Genomic DNA, 18,878 nt, shown 5'->3' with positions numbered 1-18,878 from the left:
GCGGCGTGGAATGCTCATTTCCTTGTGTTTGTCTGCACACTCCTGTGTCTGCCCCCAGGCCGTGCGCTTCATTATGGGAGGTGAAGGAGGGACCCTCTAATACTGCGGAGCCCCGTGTTGTAATCTGCAGGTTCAAGCTGGAGTTTGTATTTGATGGCATTCATGGTCATCGTGTCTTTTGCGCAGCACTGCCGCTTGTCGCTCGGACAGGTGTGAATGCCAGCAACAAAGCTCCACGCTCTCACGTATTTCTAAAGGTGATTTACGAGTAACCCGCAGCTCATTAGTTTCAAACTGGGTAAGTTAGCTCAGTGGGGAAGAGCCTGTGCGTCACATCATTCCTACAAGTCCGGTCTATTGGCTTTGTCAGTGATTGTTAGTTGCATAAAATAAATAGGCAGCAACTATTGCTTGCTTATATTTATGTTCGGTTTTAATTGCTGCTGGGGTTGCTTTGAGTTTACACTGAAGAGCTGAGTGCTGGCATGGAGGAGTAAGGTCAGTCAATGGCAAGGTTAAGTTTGGCCAAGGACTCTACCACTGTCGCCTCCGCGGAGCCCCGAGCTTGAAGGGTCGAAAGCAGAAAGCGCCGATCAGCTGGGCTCCGAGATGGCAGGGGCAGCTGCTGCTTCCGTCACGGGAGAGTGGAGAACGGAGATGCGAGATGCGGGAGGTGAGACCACTTAGTAGCTGCGTCGCGTTCCCTGGGTTTTTCAAGTTAACGAAAAGTGATAAAAAGTAACCTTAGGCCCCTTAGACCTCGGGCTGGTGCCTCTCCTCCGACCTCCGACCCCCAATTGCAGGCAGGCAGCTCGCGGCACTCACCGGTCGGGGCACCAGGTTTCCTTTTGGATGCGGGTGTGAATGCCAGACACAGAGGCCGACGCCGATGCAGACTCAGGTATAGGCACTGGCTCTGGCGATTTAGGGTGATTCAAGATGATTCGGGGTCAATGCGAGCGGCGCTGACACAGGCTCAGCCCGCATGAGACAGGAGACAAGGGTTGAGAGATAGGGGTGTTTTTTTGGGGGGGGGCTCTGCTGCTGCTCTTCTATGGGCGTTCTGGAGATTTCGTCCGGCAGAAGGTAGAAGGTAGAAGGCAAATGATAGAGAGTAGAAGTACCAGCATATTGGGCACGCATGGCGCTCTGCAGTAGTCGATTAATATTCAGCTCCGGTGGGCATTTTAGGCAAAACAGCTCCCTCGAGCAAGGAGCTCACGACTGAGCTCTTCACTCAGCCGCCATCTTCTCTCCAGTCTCCTCGGCCCCGGCAGCGGTCCCAAGAAGAAAAATTCCCAATATTTATGATGAAATGAGAAATGTGCACGTAATGTGCTAGGTAAATGCTCGGGACAGCAGATTGAATTAGTCTAGCAAGTGATATAATATATATCTAAATTTTGATAATAACGAGTAACTTCCCTGCTATCCTTTTAACTGGAAATATCTGTATCTATTATTCACATGGAATGGTTTGCATCTTCTTCAATATGGCGCCCGCACTTGCCATTGATTCCCCGCTATAGAGCACGTATACTTGTACTCTCGACATCACGTCGGACCAATCACGCGTTAGGATATTTAAAGCAGGAAGTAATACGAACCTCACTTCCATGCGAAATGAGATGCCGGTAACTTTGCAAGCGCCGAGACGAGGCATACAAGTAAGTAACGGTTATATCCCCGTAACGAGTACTGAGTAGATTGATAGATGCCAATCGATATGTAAGATAGCCACGATAATAATCATAGTCGGGAACGGTAACGCTAGAGCGCTATGTGTATATATTAAGGACTTGGTCTGGGCCTGTTAGTAAAGCTATAATTTAAATATTGGAAGCACACTAGTAAAGCTATGATTTAAATATTGGAAGCACACTGGTACTTCAGTCAAAATATGGCATGAATACAACATTTTCTAGCTATCGCGACAAGAATTTATATTCTATTAAGGACAAGGAGGCGAGGATTATGCTTTCTCATTTCTTTACTGCACAAACAGCAGCCAATGAAAGTAAAAGTACAATGATAAAAAACAACATTTCCCATGAGGCTTTGAACCACACCTCTCATAATAATAACCAATCACAGTAGTATAAAGCATATAAAGTACAGAGACACTAAATTGGCCTCGTCTTTCTTTGCGCGAACAGTCTTAGTATAGTGAAAAAGTCTTTTAACTCTCAACGGAGAGAACAGTTCCTTTATGAATTCTCAACGGAGAATAATCCAGACCCGCGAAGAACATCCTCCGCCAGGAAGGGTCAGCGATACAATCCAATGAAGGCACTTAACTCTTGTTGGAATCGTTTCCTGAAACGGAAAAGAGAGTTTGAGAAAAGAGGATCACCAACTATATTCTCATAGGGTGGGTAAAAGTTGTTAAACAACATCATTTCAAACAACTTTACAGTTATCTAACTGTCCCAATGGGTGGGATAATCCTCGCCTCCGTGTCCTTAATAGAATCTAAAATTCTTGTCGCAATAGCTAGAAAATGTTGCATTCTATGGCAGGACCGGAGGCTTCTGATTATGCTGGTTCAAAGCTCATCAATCACAGCATCAGAAACATGAGGAATAGGTTTATAATTTTAAACATTGAATCTGAAGACCAATCAGCCGCCTTCACGATGTCCTCTAAACGAGAACCAAGTAAATAGGCTTTAGAAGCCATCGCACCTCTGGCTGAATGAGCACCATACGCAGAGATATCGATGCCAGCTTCTGACATAATCCATCTAACCCATCTGGCTAAAGTAGCCGCAGCAACTGGCTTGAAGGGCTTCTGAACAGAGATTAATAACTGGCCTAAAGGATCAGCCCTGTGTGCCCTAGTAAGTTCTTCATAACATTTGAGACATTGCAACACACACAGTTTGTTATTATGCGGAAAAGCAGGATACTCCACTGAGCGTGACATGGTCTTAGTTCGTTGAGTGATAACAAAGGAGACACCTTGAGGAGAAAACATTCTATCAGCTAAATCTAAGGCTCTAACATCTGAAACTCTGCGACATGATATGAGACACAGCAACATAGTAAGCTTAGCAGAGAGCTGTTTCAAGGGTAAATCACCATTATCGGGCCAGGATTCCAACAGTGAAAGAACTTAAGTCACATCCCAAAGTGTGGAATACCTGGGTCGAGGAGGATTTGCCACACGCACACCTTTGAGCAACTTACAATCCAAGGGGTGCATCCCCACAGGCTTACCATCGATGTGATCGTGCCCGTCAGAAATCGCTGACCTGAAATTATTAACTGACCTGTAAGCGAGCCCTGAAGCGGCACATTCAGACAGAAAATTCAACACATCAGTCACATTTGATCCCACGCGATCCACCTGTTTTGGAAGGCACCAACCCACCCATTTCTTCCAAGATGCAGAGTATCGTTTCCTGGTGGAAGGAGCCCAAGCTTGTTGCATAAAACTGGAAGCTTCTCGTGAAAGGCCTGCAAGGCACTCATGTCTCCGGAGAGCGTCCACACCATTACGGTCAACTGGTTCTGCAGGACTAGGGGGTGACAAGTGCCCACTGGGTCCTGCAGAAGCGTCGGGAACACTGGGAGCCGGAAGGGAAGGTCTACAGACAACTCCAGTAGCGTGGGAAACCACGACTGAGTCGACCAAAATGGAGTCACCAACACTACTGTCGCTTTCTGTCGGCGCACCAGGGCCGCCACCCTCGGGATCATCGCAAACGGGGGAAAAGCATAATTCCTCCGGTGTCCCCAATGGAGAAGGAACGCGTCCGTTCCCATCGCCATCGGATCCGGTCTCCAACTGTAAAAGAGGTGAAGATGGGCATTGAGGCGAGAGGCCAACAGGTCCATCTGACATGGGCCTCGCATTGTCATGATCTGAGCAAACAGCGCCGGATGCAGCCTCCAGTCACTGAAGTCCCGAAGAAAACGGGAGTTCCAGTCTGCTACCTGATTGAACTTCCCCGGAAGGTATTCTACCACTACCGAGATCTTGCGATCCAGGCAAAAGTGCCAAAATTCCTTCGCAATGTGAACCAACATACGGGACTTCATCCCTCCCAATCGATTGATGTATCTCACCGCTGAGACAATGTCCATACGAAGGAGTATACAGCAATTGCTCTTCAGCGGAGAGACAGACATGATGGCAAAGGACCTTGCCAGCAACTCCAGGCAGTTTATGTGTAGAGATAGTTCATCTGCTGACCACCGACCTCCTGTGGTAAACTCTCCACATCGAGCACCCCAGCCCCATTGACTGGCGTCCGATTCTATGACCACGTCTGAGGCTGCGCCGAAGATCGCTCGTCCATTCTAGGCCGACATGTGATCCAGCCACCATTGAAGCTCCTCTCGGGCTTCGGGGGAAAGAGGAATAAGGTGGTCGTAGTGAAATTTCCTCTGTAGATAAAAGATCTTTAGTCTCTACAGGGCTCTGTAATGCAGGGGGCCCGGAAATATGGCTTGGATAGACGAGGCCAGGAGGCCCACAATCCTCGATAGCACACGTAAGGAGATCTTCTCCTTGGCCAAGGTGGAGACTATATCCCTTTTGATGGATCTGATTTTGGGAAGAGGTAGAAGAAGTTGAGCGGACACAGAGTCTATCAGGAATCCTAAGAACTCCATCTGCTGGTTCGGTATCATCACCGACTTCTTGGTGTTGATAACGAACCCCAGATTCTGCAGGAGGGACGTCGTCCACTCCAGATGGGAGAGAAGAAGGGACCGATCTTGGGCTAGAATGAGCATGTCGTCTAGGTAGACGATGAGCCGTACTCCCATTTCTCAGGGGCGAGATATCACTGTTTTGAGGAGTTTGGTGAATACCCAAGGGGCCGATGACAGACCAAAAGGGAGCACCTTGTACCGGTACCACTGCCCTTTCCAAGGAAACTGCAAGAATGTTTGATGAGAGGGGCAGATGGGGACTGTCAGATAGGCGTCTTTCAGATCCAGATGGACCATCCAGTCGTTTTCCAACAGAAGATCTCGTAACAGATGGATACCCTCCATCTTGAAGTGTCGATAGGTAACATAGGGATTGAAGTCTCTCGAATTCAAAACTAGGCGTTGACCGCCACCTTTCTTTTGAACCAGGAAGACGTTGCTGCAAAACCCTTCGGGAATGAATGACCTTTTTGGTTAACAGTTCTTTGAGTTCTGAGTCAATAAAACTCTGTTCTAGATGGGAAAAAAGGAGAGGATGGGGAGGGGAGGGTTGAAAGGGACATTCTAACATCTCTATCTGGTAACCTTGGACGGTCTGTAGGACCCAAGCATCTGAAGTAAGACTCATCCAATTTGTCACAAAATGGTGCAACCTGCCCCCTAAAGGGGCCAAGGGACACATAGGACTTACCAGAGGATTGGTTGTCGAAGTTCTTGTAGCCCCTGTTGACACCCCGATTATAGCAGCCTCTGAAACCGCGGGATCTGGAAGGATAGAAGCCGGCCTGGTCCGGTTCTTGCGTGTACCCTCTGCCACACCTAGGGGCGTATCCTCTTTGAGGACTGGTGTTGGAATAGCGGCCGGTCGAGCGTCCTCTGCCACGGCCGACCCTATTAGAGTCCTGGTGCAAGACCCTCTTCAAGGAGGCTTGGGATTTGTCCAGGGAGGCGAATGTGCTGAAAAATTTAGTGATATCCTTCACAAAGCTGTCGCCAAACAGCTGTCCTTCCGCTAAAGGACCCGGCCCTGATGAAGCCGACTCGACCAACTGAGGATCAATTCGGAGCAAGACTGATTTCCGCCTTTCGGAGGCTAGTGCACAAATGGCGTTCCCCAGCATGCAAATGGCCCATTGTGTCCAGCCCGCTAGGACTTCAGGGTGGATGGCATCCCCCGTCTCTTGGGCTTGGAGGGCTAGTTCCAATATCTTGGCCAGCGGCCCTGACAGGTCAAGGACCTCATCTTGGCACGCTCTGAGCACGCGATCAATGCCTTTTTTGGGGTCCTTCTTGTATTTTTTAAGAAAAGTAGTTATGGAAGTGTCAATGTCCGGGGTAACGGCCACCTTGTGGGCTAGGTCAGGTCGGGGACACTCGGATTTAAGGCGGGCCCTCACCTCTTTGTCGAAGCTCTTACTGAGGTGAGTCTGCAGGTATTCCGCCACTGCAGGGGGGGGAACCCAATCCGAGGACCTGGGATGAACAATGTCGGAAGGGTCAAAGGAGAAGGGGGAGGGGTGGACAGGCGAAGCATGCTTCCGTTTCTTGGTGCGCTTGCGCGGGGCAGCGTCAGAAGAGTCCGTATCAGTGCCAGTGTCCGTGGTGGTAGCCTGAGGGGGGGGGAAGGGGTTGGGCGGTACGGCAAGGTCTTGTCGCCTGCTGACTCTTTGGAATTATAAATCTTATCATAGGATTGGGAATGGGGCCAGGTGGAGTCTGAAGCCACTTTCTTGGGAGGGGGAGAGCGGATCTGATCCTGATTAGAAAGAGGAAGGGGCTTACCAGGGACCAAAAGCTCTAGTTTCTTGGCTAGCGGGAGCAGGGCTGAGGAGAGGACCTTATCAAGCTTAGCGTCCAGTTTCTTATCAATGACGTCCTCCATGGACTCCTCCTCGTAGTACTCCTCATTGCACTGATAACCACACGCAGTACCCTCCTCTTCGCAGAATTCCGTGTCTGCCATGATCGAAAGAATCTTTAGATTCCACTCAAGTCCCCAGAGGGAAGCAAAGTGTCTAGCCCAGGAAGAGGGCGTCAGTCAGGGGAAGTGCCAGGCGCAGGAGCCGGGAATACTGAAACAAAGTCCGTCAAAAGTCCAGTTCTTGGACCGTTGGAGGGAATAGTTTCGACCTGCTTCGTCAGTCGCTGGGAAGGAAGACTCCAAGTCTCGAGGCTCCGATGTAAACGTGAAGAGAAACGCTGCCTGATGTCGGAAACAGCCCCTCGGCTCCTGGCCAACTGCGTGATACCCCACTTCAGCCTGGGGCAGAGGGTCGTGTAGGCACTATAAGGGACTGCGTGCGTAAACGGACGCGCGCACGTCCCTGAAGGCGTACGTTGGACCCCAAAGGGCTCCGCAGGCGCCTCCTTCCCCGAGGGGGGGGCCAAGTCCCTCGTAACCGCGGACCACTCCTCAGGCGGTCGCGGGCCAAGCAGCGAAAGGGAAGAGAACGGGGCCTACTGGGGCAACACGCGCTCCAAAAACTAATAAGGGAACATGGAGTGGGCCGGAGAGGCCCAGCTCCGGAGTCGGGAAGAGAGTGAAACGATATTGTCGTGGAATCTGGAACCGCTTTAGCGGTATACGCCTACGTCCATACACAAGGATAGAATTACAATGCAAAATCTAAATACAGCATCAGTAAGAATAGCCAAATATAAATATCCGCCAAAGGCGATACAAAAAAACACATGAGACTTGTAACTGCAGTAGTAAAAGTACAAAAGATAAAGAGCACTTATCTGGGCTGCGGAGCAGCAAAGAAAGAGGAGGCCAATTTAGTGTCTCTGTACTTTATATGCTTTGTACTACTGTGATTGGTTATTATTATGAGAGGCGTGGTTCAAAGCCTCATGGGAAATGTTGTTTTTTATCATTGTACTTTTACTTTCATTGGCTGCTGTTTGTGCAGTAAAGAAATGAGAAAGCATAATCAGAAGCCTCCGGTCCTGCCATAGAATTGAACGCACTACTTTGACTCCGGCCATAAACATATCTCGGGAGAAAAGCTAGGGGCATAAGTGTTATAATACATTGCCATTAGCACACAGGAGTTAGCGTCATATATATTATCGGCACTATAATAGTACACGGCTACAGGCAAATCAAATTTAGGGAACATCTTAACATAGCCTCATGCGAATTATATTTTATAATAAAAAAAACAAGTTCTGTAATTGGGACATTCCGGGTTTCATTGTGAAACATGTTAATCTTTAAAGGTGCGGTAACAGGATCCAGGGACTAACAGAGAGGGATTATTTCCTTTGTCAATCAGGACATGTAATAACGGTGCCATCAAGCAACAGACACTACTTAATTCAGGTAACTGTAGTAAATCTTTTTAGTTCATCTAAATTAATACTAGGAATAACTGTATTAGGAGAGTAATATAAATTGGAGAGAGCTAACTATTCTATGTTGCCTTTTGTCAATAGCAATGTACAGAGTAACTGTGAAGAACCAGAAATGAACCGCTTCAATATACATTGATTAGGAACAAGCTTCCCAGCATATCTAAGGTACATCATTCGTTGGCATTACATTTTCATATACAGACAAGAACTGAATTAAATATGGGAGTACTCATGTTGCCCTCACATGTAATTTCAGTCACACCACTGAGATATTGTATGAAGTGGAAACATAGGGAAGTAAAATCCCTCAACTTGCCCTTTAAGCAAAAATAAAAAAGAGAAAAACCATAGGACCCTGCACAGAAGTACAAAGCAATAGGTAAATCTCTACATATCAAATTATCTCTACATTAGATCGAAAAGGAGACTGGTCATATTGGTACTAGATCTATTCATTTGAGACTAGCTCTTATTTAATAGAAGAACGTGCATAGAGATTACTTTGTGCTTAGATAACTGGGGGTGTAAGACTCCTTTGCTCACTAGTCTATATATAATGGAAATGAATTTGGACCCTAAATAGGAAAATGTAGTCGTTAAAATGGGCCACAGGTAAATATATTCATTCCTGTGGTACAGATCTCCACATTGTTCGTATTATAGATTGATCTTCTGTAATTAGATCTTACAGTCTATGGACAGTACTAGTTGTTTATCTTAATGGAGACTAACTAAGTAGTAGAGATGTTAGGTAGAAAGATATGCTAATTCACAAGAGATACTAATAAATATTTTTTGATCTATAGACCGACAGTTATTTTGAATCAGGCCGGAATTACTCGGATAGACGCCGTGAGGGCAACGTCCAGTTCAGAACTTACCTGCTCCTTGCTTTTGGGACCCAAGCTCTTCCACAGTGCCGCATGGGCAGCGGCGGCTGTTTCTACCCCACGCCAGACCGGGACCGGGCGACAGCGGGAAGACTACATATCCCAGCTGCCCCGGGCCCGGCGCTCCACCAGTGACGCAAGCTCTGCGCCCCGAGGCGCTACAAAGCACCGGGCCTATCGAGAGAGCCTTGGGGGCCGGAGTTACTCGGATAGAGCCGTGAGGGCAACGGCCAGTTCTGAACTTACCTTCTCCTTGCTTTAGGGATGCCAGCTCTTCCACAGCGCCGCGTGGGCAGCGGTGGCTGTTTCTACCCCACGCCAGACCAGGACCGGGCGACAGCGGGAAGACTACATATCCCAGCTGCCCCGGGCCTGGTGCTCCACCAGTGACGCGAGCTCTGCGCCCCGAGACGCTACAAAGCACTGGGTCTATCGAGAGAGCCTTGGGGGCCGGAATTACTCGGATAGACGCCGTGAGGGCCACGGCCAGTTCTGAACTTACCTGCTCCTTGCTTTTGGGACGGCAGCTCTTCCACAGCACTGCGTGGGCAGCGGCGGGTGTTTCTACCCCACGCCAGACCGGGACCGGGTGACAGCGGGAAGACTATATATCCCAGCTGCCCCGGGGCCCGGCGCTCCACCAGTGACGCGAGCTCTGCGCCCGGAGGCGCTACAAAGCACTGGGTCTATCGAGAGAGCCCTGGGGGCCGGAATTAATCGGATAGACGCTGTGAGGGCAACGGCCAGTTCTGAACTTACCTGCTCCTTGCTTTTGGGAAGCCAGCTCTTCCACAGCGCTGCGTGGGCAGCGGTGGCTGTTTCTACCCCACGCCAGACCAGGACCGGGCGACAGCGGGAAGACTACATATCCCAGGTGCCCCGGGGCCCGGCGCTCCACCAGTGACGCGAGCTCTGCGCTCGGAGGTGCTACAAAGCACCGGGTCTACCTCCCGCCCATGCGGGACGCGTGCAGGACGAGCCCGGGAGAAGCCCGGGACAAGGGCGTGGCAGTCTGTGCAGTCCCGGCAGACCGAGGCAGGGCAGGGGCACCCCCTTGAAAAGTAAGACTTTTATGACTGTTTGGTATATTTCTAACTCGAGTTTATGCTTTGCAACTTTAAAAAGGAAGTACATTTAATATTATAAAATCTTGTTCTTTTGTGCCTGCCCACAACTAGACGTGGTCCCAAAGATAGAAGCGTTTTAGGTGTCAGCATCTAGTTATTATTGATGGCTAAGAGCAAAGTAACCATGGACAACTATTTGGTCAAAATGGTGAGTAAAATCAATAATGACAAAAGGAAATCACTGGGACGGGACAACTTGCCAGTGATAACAACTACTCCCCTTGATGACAGTAGTGGTCTGAATGCCACCCCCTTCCCCACTACTGATGTTACCATTGATGCTCTTATAGTGGAAACTCCGGAGATACTAGTGGTAGATCAGGACATATTAGACGATGATTTACCAGATGAATCCATGGATGTTTCAATAAGGCGCTCACCAGCTAAGAGAGCAGTGAGGAAATGCAGGAAAATACTGACCGAGCGGGGAGGAACACACCATAAGAAAACGCCCGATATAGTGCAGAGGAGCACTGTTGGCCACAAGGAGACTATGACAACTAATAGTGGCATTAACATGGACTCTGATCTTTTGGACCATATTGCTAAGATGTTTGAGGCTAAATTAGAAATTACTGTCAAGCCTCTGGTGACAAAAATAGATGCCTTGACAGCTGAAGTGTCTAGACTGGGAGGTTCTCTAAATCGGTTAACTAATGTTGAGAGCCCAACATTGAGGGCAAGGGACGTTCTACCAGATAATGTTGTACAGAAGACATTGGCGGGAAGGGTAAGTACCACTAAAGTTAGGGAGATGAGCCAACTGGATGGCCAGTCTATACAGCCCAAAGTGGCCCCAGCAATGACAGGGGGGCCACTAATCCCAGCGAGGAAAATTTGTCCAACTAACCTCCCACCAGCTTGTGAACCATATGTCGTCGTACTCTCAAATGTCCCACCTTTAGACCCTATAGAGTCCAATTCCCGCCAGGAATCACACGATTCACTTAAACATAAAACTGTTTCCTGGCTGAATAAGAATTGTGGATTCCCGATAAACTACTCGAATCAGATATTGACAACTAGACGGGTACCTTGGATCGGAAATGCCAGGAAAACTTGCAGGGGTGAATGTATCATCATTAATTTCAGGCACCCCCAGCATGTTGCGACTGTGCTTCTTAGAGCAGCATCTCTGAAGCAGGGTGAGACTAGTGTGGGCCTGCACTCTTTGGGATACTTCTATAGCCATTTAGCTAAGGTTTCCCAGCATAATACCTCATCCAGGCCTCCTAACTCTGACAGGAGTCCAGTCTTCGAGATCACAACGCACAACAGATATCAGCCTCTGAGTGCGTTGGATCAGAACGATTGACTTGTGTCGATTGGTAGCCCAGGTTTGGGGTTAACCTTAAGTACCCAAGCAGGCAAACTAAACATGATTAACTCAGAGTTTGATTATCCACAGATAGTATTATGAAAACAACAGTGGTCCCATGCAACACAAAATAAATCAATTAAATGAATACAGACACAATGGATTCCATATTTAAATGACTTGTCCAGCGGACAGTGGTCAGTATGTATTTTTCATAACCGAATATTTGAAAGAATATCCTTCAACAGTATCACAGTGTGGGGCACAAGCCTGCACCTCAACTATACATTGAAACTTTGGTACACTCAAAGTGAACAGAAAGGGCTTCTAGGCATAAAGCTAAATTGTTCTTTTAAATCACAGTGTGAACAGATATTGTCAAATGCGCCATTACATAAACATTGCACATAGCATACAGACTGTATATGGCACATGAATATGGTCGATGGCGTTTCGATCCCACATTTAATTCACAGGGATCATCATCAGGACACTTCATAAATGCCTAATAATAACAAACCTCTCAGACCTAAAAAGGTAAAGGTGGGAAAAAATTGGAGAAAAGAAAATCTTTACAAGGAATTATGGACTGTTTTCAACCTAGACAACGTGGTGCCTCAGTGCTTGTAAAGGTGTCAGGTGAAAACAACTAAATGCACAAAAAAGATGATTACTGACGCAATTGTGGATGACACAGGACTGTGTTGGTAAGGGGGCGAGGATCGGCGTTGCCATATAGTGACTAACAGTAAACCCCGTGAGTGGGAGTGTACTACTGTGCAGCAGTTGTGAAGTTCAATTGCAACTGGCATTAGCATAACTTTAGCCAGTATCCGCGGAGGTATGTTGTATTACCAGAACAATACACGCTAAATCAGAGATAAAATCAGTTGATGCCAGTCCTATTTGTGCCACGAGGAGTGTTAATTTAGTTGTTTACCCGTGATATTATACACACAATTGCGGATAAAAACAAGTTGATAACAGTCTTATATGTGCCACAACGTGGAGTGAACAAACACAATAGTTACGGCGTAGTGTGGATCATGGCCGCGCAGTGAGATAAGAGGGGGTGAAGGAAACGGGGGGAAGTGCGGCGCAGAGGATAATAACCGGAATAATGGCGAAGCCTAACTTACCATGTAGTAAGCATGGCTTGGTTCCGAGCGATGGGGTAGAAAGGCGGGGGTCACCTGTCAGGGACGAAATTGACTAATTAGATAGGTTAGGGGAGGGATCTGTGGAACACTCTCGTGCGCGGGGAAGTAGCTAAGTCTTACCCAAGTGGGGACCGGTGGGCAGGATTCGGGAATCCGAGATAACTTGTCACCAGGGGGTACCTATAACGGGAGGAAGGAAGTTAGGAACAGATCCAACCAATAATTGGGATGAAGCATGCGTTTGAGCCAGGGGCGAGTGCTTACCGGGTCAGTCGGTATTGTCTCCTCCTCGTCAGTGCGAGCTGGGATGGGCTGGTGCAGGGCACTGGTGTTGAGCCTGCGCATAAGTAACCAGGAAGGGGAATAGAAATGAAGGAAGGCTCGGGTATGGATAAGACGAGTAAAGATAGAGGGAGTGTGAATACATGGCGGCCATCTTAAGATGGTCAGTAAACCAGGACGTGGCAGGGATTAACCCACATAATAGGGCGAAACCGTGAATAGTGAAGTGTTAATGATGGTGATTGTGAAGTGATACTTGGATGTGCAAACACATAGCCACTAATTGGAAATTACCCAATACAGTTTTGTATATACAATTTAAAACACAGCAGTCAAGGTAAATTACATAGCATGCAATTCATGGGTGACATTCGTTCAGACTAGATTGGTCCAGTCTTCCTGAAGATTAAGTCCGGTGTTCAAACTGTCAGTTTTCAGGATCCATTTAAGTTCATCGCAGCAGGATCCGTTGCAAAACAGCAAATGCCCCCCTTGTTGAACATTTTGCGGAGAAGGCACACATGGAGAATGAGGTCCGCTGGACAGTGATTACCCAAGTAACCCTTCCACCAAGAAGAGGTGACCTCACAAGACTCTTAAATAAAGAGGAACTTAAATGGATCTTGAAAACTGACAGTTTAAACACCTGACTTAATCTTTAGGAAGACTGGACCAATCTAGTCTGAACAAATCTCACCCATGAATTGCATGCAATGTAATTTACCTTGACTGCTGTGTTTTAAATTGTATATACAAAACTGTATTGGGTAATTTCCAATTAGTGGCTATGTGTTTGCACATCCAAGTATCACTTCACAATCACCATCATTAACACTTCACTATTCACGGTTTTGCCCTATTATGTGGGTTAATCCCTGCCGCGTCCTGGTTTACTGACCATCTTAAGATGGCCGCCATGTATTCACATTCCCTCTATCTTTACTCGTCTTATCCATACCCGAGCCTTCCTTCATTTCTATTCCCCTTCCTAGTTACTTATGCGCAGGCTCAACACCAGTCCCCTGCACCAGCCCATCCCAGCTCATACTGACGAGGAGGAGACGATACCGACTGAGCCGGTAAGCACTCGCCCCTAGCTCAAACCCATGCTTCGTCCCAATTATTCGTAGCATCTGTTCCTAACTTCCTTCCTCCCGTTATAGGTACCCCCTGGTGACAAGTTATCTCGGATTCCCGATTCCCGCCCACCGGTCCCCACTTGGGTAAGACTTAGATACTTCCCCGCGCATGAGAGTGTTCCACAGATCCCTCCCCTAACCTATCTAATTAGTCAATTTCGTCCCTGCCAGATGACCCCCGCCTTTCTACCCCATCGCTCGGAACCAAGCCATGCTTACTACATGGTAAGTTAGGCTTCGCCATTATTCCGGTTATTATCCTCCGCGCCACACTTCCCCCCGTTTCCTTCACCCCCTCTTATCTCATTGCGCGGCCACGATCCACACTACGCCGTAACTATTGTGTTTGTTCACTCCACGTTGTGGCACATATAAGACTGTTATCAACTTGTTTTTATCCGCAATTGTGTGTATAATATCACGGGTAAACTACTAAATCAACAGTCCTTGTGGCACAAATAGGACTGGCATCAACTGGTTTTATCTCCGATTTAGCGTGTATTGTCCTGGTAATACAACATACCTCCGCGGATACTGGCTAAAGTTATGCTAATGCCAGTTGCAATTGAACTTCACAACTGCTGCACAGTAGTAGACTCCCACTCACGGGGTTTATTGTTAGTCACTATATGACAACGCCGATCCTCGTCCCCTTACCAACACAGTCCTGCGTCATCCACGATCGCGTCAGTAATCATCTTTTTTGTGCATTTAGTTGTTTTCACCTGACACCTTTACAAGCACTGAGGCACCACGTTGTCTAGGTTGAAAACAGTCCATAATTCCTTGTAAAGATTTTCTTTTCTCCAATTTTTTCCCACCTTTACCTTTCTAGGTCTGAGAGGCTTGTTATTATTAGGCATTTATGAAGTGTCCTGATGATGATCCCTGTGAATTAAATGTGGTATGGAAACGCCGGCGACCATATTCATGTGCCATATACAGTCTGTATGCTATGTGCAATGTTTATGTAATGGCACATCTGACAATATCTGTTCACACTGTGATTTAAAAGAACAATTTAGCTTTATGCCTAGAAGCCCTTTCTGTTCACTTTGAGTGTACCAAATTGTCAATGTATTGTAGAGGTGCAGGCTTGTGCCCCACACTGTGATACTATTGAAGGATATTCTTTTAAATATTCGGTTATGAAAAATACATACTGACCACTGTCCGGCTGGACAAGTCATTTAAATATGGAATCCATTGTGCCTGTATTCATTTACTTGATTTATTTTGTGTTGCATGGGACCACTGTTGTTTTCATAAGATTGTTCCCTGAGGTCCTTGCTGATTGACTTGGGGCCCCTTGTTGTTTTAAAACATATCCACAGATAGTGGGGCCCACATTGAATTACGATGACAAGCCTATATTAGGCTCTATTCCAATGGCAGTGGCGAGGGAGAAGATTTTTAATCGTGCTGGTGACAACATTGGCATTTTAGGAGAGGCCAGTATATGTCGTATCAATAGCACTGTGCCTGAGGGATCCATTATTGGAAACACCTCACTGGAAGAAATAAGTATTAAATCTGTCCCTCTAGATGGCAAACCCACACAAGATATACTGTTGGATGCACCCTCACCTAGATCCAAGGATAAATTATCTGTAAGATTAATATCATGGAACATAGCAGGGCTAGCTAGGAATCTTCGGGACCTAGTTTGGTGTACCTATATTGAGGATTATGTTATCATCCTCCTTCAGGAGACTTGGGCTTTAGAAACTCCACACAGGCTTGGGTATAAAACCTTTTATTGTGACGCTATTCCCTCAGTAAGAGAGAGAGCGTCAGGGGGCCTGGTGATCTGGGTTAGAGTCAATTTACAAATAGAAGTTACTCCAATAACAATCCCTTTCCCAGATTTACTGGGATTAAAGGTGGTGACAAGGGAAAAGGAAATGGTATATTTACTAAACATATACAATAGGCCACACCCAGCAAATAAAGAATCTAAGGTGATAGAACTTCTAGACTCCCTTTTGGAAACTCTAGGAACGAATGCCCAAGTGGTAGTAGGAGGGGATTTTAATTGTAAATACAAACCAGTCTTGGGCCTTGATAACTTACTAGAAGAACAGGACATGGCAAACGATATTCCAAAGTTGGATTCTACTGAGTCAGTTAAATGTACTGTAGCAGTAACTCAAATTCTCCAGCTGACTGTAGGGATGATTTAAGGACATGTAATGGCCGCCTGCAGTCGGATAGACCAGCAGCCCCGACATTTTGTAAAGGCAATTGTAAGTCACATATTGACTTCATATTGGTCTCCCTGAGTTTATGTTATTTACTCATTGATTTTAAAATAGACGATAGGACAGAGAGTGCCCATCTTCCACTCCAACTATGGATAAACCCTCAACCTTTCATATCTAAACGAGATGAAGAGGTTGCACTAAATAGTTCCCTTGGGGAACCTCAGATATCTAATAATAGACGTGCACTGAGATGGCCCTATATCCTGGCTAAAGATGGGACTATGCTAAATATTTATGATACCTTTTCTGACACTATTGCATCTTGTAAGGAGCCCCTATTGGGCAGCCAGGGTGTTTTAGATCTACATTATAAATTGGTTGACGCTTTAATTCCCTTTTTGAGTAAAATTTATAAAAGGGACAAGATCTCAAACGAAGGTCATCTAGAGTTGGTTACCCCTTGGTACAACAAAGAATGTCGACTAGCAAAGTACCATCTGATCCAGGCTGTCTAAACTAAAAACTCCCATTCTATAAAAGAAAGTAGACATTCATATAATAAAATCTTGACCCAGGCGGAAAAAAATGGGATGATGCACTATGGGAGAATTTACTAATGGCAGCTAAATTGAGAGATCAAGGTACCTTTTGGAGTTTAATAGCCAAGGGCAACAGAAAGGGTAGATCATCTAAGGACCTTTATCTAGATGAAAAAACATGGTGTGACCACTTTACTGAACTCTATTCACACGATGAACAGGGGTCGCCCATACAAAATAAAGAAAGTAATTTAGAATTGAGTATTGCGCCATTGCGATTCAGCATAGAGGAAAATACCCAGGCACTACAGGCCATTAAAGCGGGTAAAGCTCCAGGACGGATAAGATTCCTGGAGATTTATTTAAACATGATGTAGAAGTATGGGGGCCTTACATTAAGTTTTAATGTAATTCTATAGTGGCTGGAACACCAATCCCCAACAGTTGGAAAGGGGCAGAAATTGTAACAATTTTCAAAAAAGGGGATCGTTATGATCCGGGCAATTATCGCTCAATTAGTTTAATCGAAATTTTACAGAAGGTTTTTGCCAGACATATTTTAAATAGACTTATGGAATGGATGGAGGGGACACAGATATTGTCCAAATATCAAGCAGGGTTTAGATCAAAAATTAGTACGGTGGATCAAGTGTTCGGGTTCACGTGCATCTGCTGGAAGTATATTAATATAAGAAAGGGCAGCTTGTACGTGGCATTTATAGACTTGAGGGCCGCCTTCGACCTCGTTCCACGGAATCTTCTGTGGATCACATTAAGAGATATGGGGTTCCCCGGCAAGCTACTTAAAAAAGTTATCAGATTACACACAGGGAATTATGCTAAAGTTAGATGGGGGAAGGGAGGTGAACTTTCAAAGCCCATACCTGTGAGCCGTGGCGTGCGTCAAGGCTGTGTGCTGGCGCTGACGCTCTTCTCATTATATGTTAATGATATACCTGTTTATTTAAGGGACTGCGACCATGATTCCCCGAAGCTAGGAGATGAGGCGATTACGGCATTACTTTTTGCCAATGATACAATCCTCATCTCACAGACTCGGAAGGGTCTTCAAAATCTGGTAAATTCATTTTATGGTCACTGTGTAAAGAAGGGGTTGGAAATAAAATCATCTAAAACAAAATATATGTCCATAAACCCGCAAAAGTCCTTTAGAAAGAATTTGGCTCTAAATAACCAAAAATTGGAAAATGTGGAGAGTTTTAATTACCTAGGCATTATGTTCGATAGTAACTTTCATGGAAGGGACATCTAGTAAAAACTAGGTTATCTTTTAAGCAGAATTCGATGCCCATCCTAAAAGTGCATGGAGCTAGCTATTCTAAAGCTGTTACGCCGGCACTCGAAGTATTTAAGGCAAAGGCCCAATCAGCGGCACTTTATGGTCCCGAGGTTTGGGGGCATTTTTGTAAACGCAACTTTGAAAGGGAAGAAAACCACTTTTTGCGTAGATTACTTAAATTAACAACCAGAACTCCCCTAGTTCCAGTGTTTTTGTATGTATGTATGTATGTATGTATGTATGTATGTATGTATGTGTCTTGTAAAGCGCACTGCTGCCCTGAGGCATCATGGCGCTGTAGACCGCTGGGGAACCTGTCCTGGCTATCCCTGTGAGATGGTCCCTACTGGGTATCTCCAAGGTGAAACCAGGCATCCCCGGCGAATGTGGGGGGCCGTTGTAGAGATGAGGCAAGCTAATGCCCAGAGTTGCCGAGTGTGATCCCTGGTTAGAGTAGGCACCGAGGCGAGAATTATCGAGTCCGCTGGCCCTGGTCCACGACCCTGCCGTGTCGGGAATTGAAACCTGGTCCCGGGCCGTTCTCTGCTTCCGGGTCTGCCGCCTCTAACCAGTGAGCCACAACACTCCACAATCTGGATCTGGATCTTAAACGGGCAGATTACCAAGCAGCCCTTAGACCATTGCTGTATTGGGTAAGGTTATGGACAACCCCGGAGTTGTGTAACTATAAAAATGGACTGATAGAAATTATTCAGATTGATGAGTACAAGAAAATCGCCTGGTTAAAACATATCTCCCTGTGGTGTACCAGGTTAAGGCTGTCCCATTTTTGGGACGAACCCCAGAATATGACACTGGTGTGTAAAAAGCTTTTAAAGTCCACTTATTGGTCCTATGTCAATGATGAGCTATCTCATAGTTCATCTATTGGCGTATTGAC

This window comes from Lissotriton vulgaris, chromosome 10 (assembly GCF_964263255.1).
Source record: "Lissotriton vulgaris chromosome 10, aLisVul1.2, whole genome shotgun sequence".
Taxonomy (NCBI): Eukaryota; Metazoa; Chordata; class Amphibia; order Caudata; family Salamandridae; genus Lissotriton; species Lissotriton vulgaris.
This window is presented reverse-complemented; position numbering follows the sequence as displayed.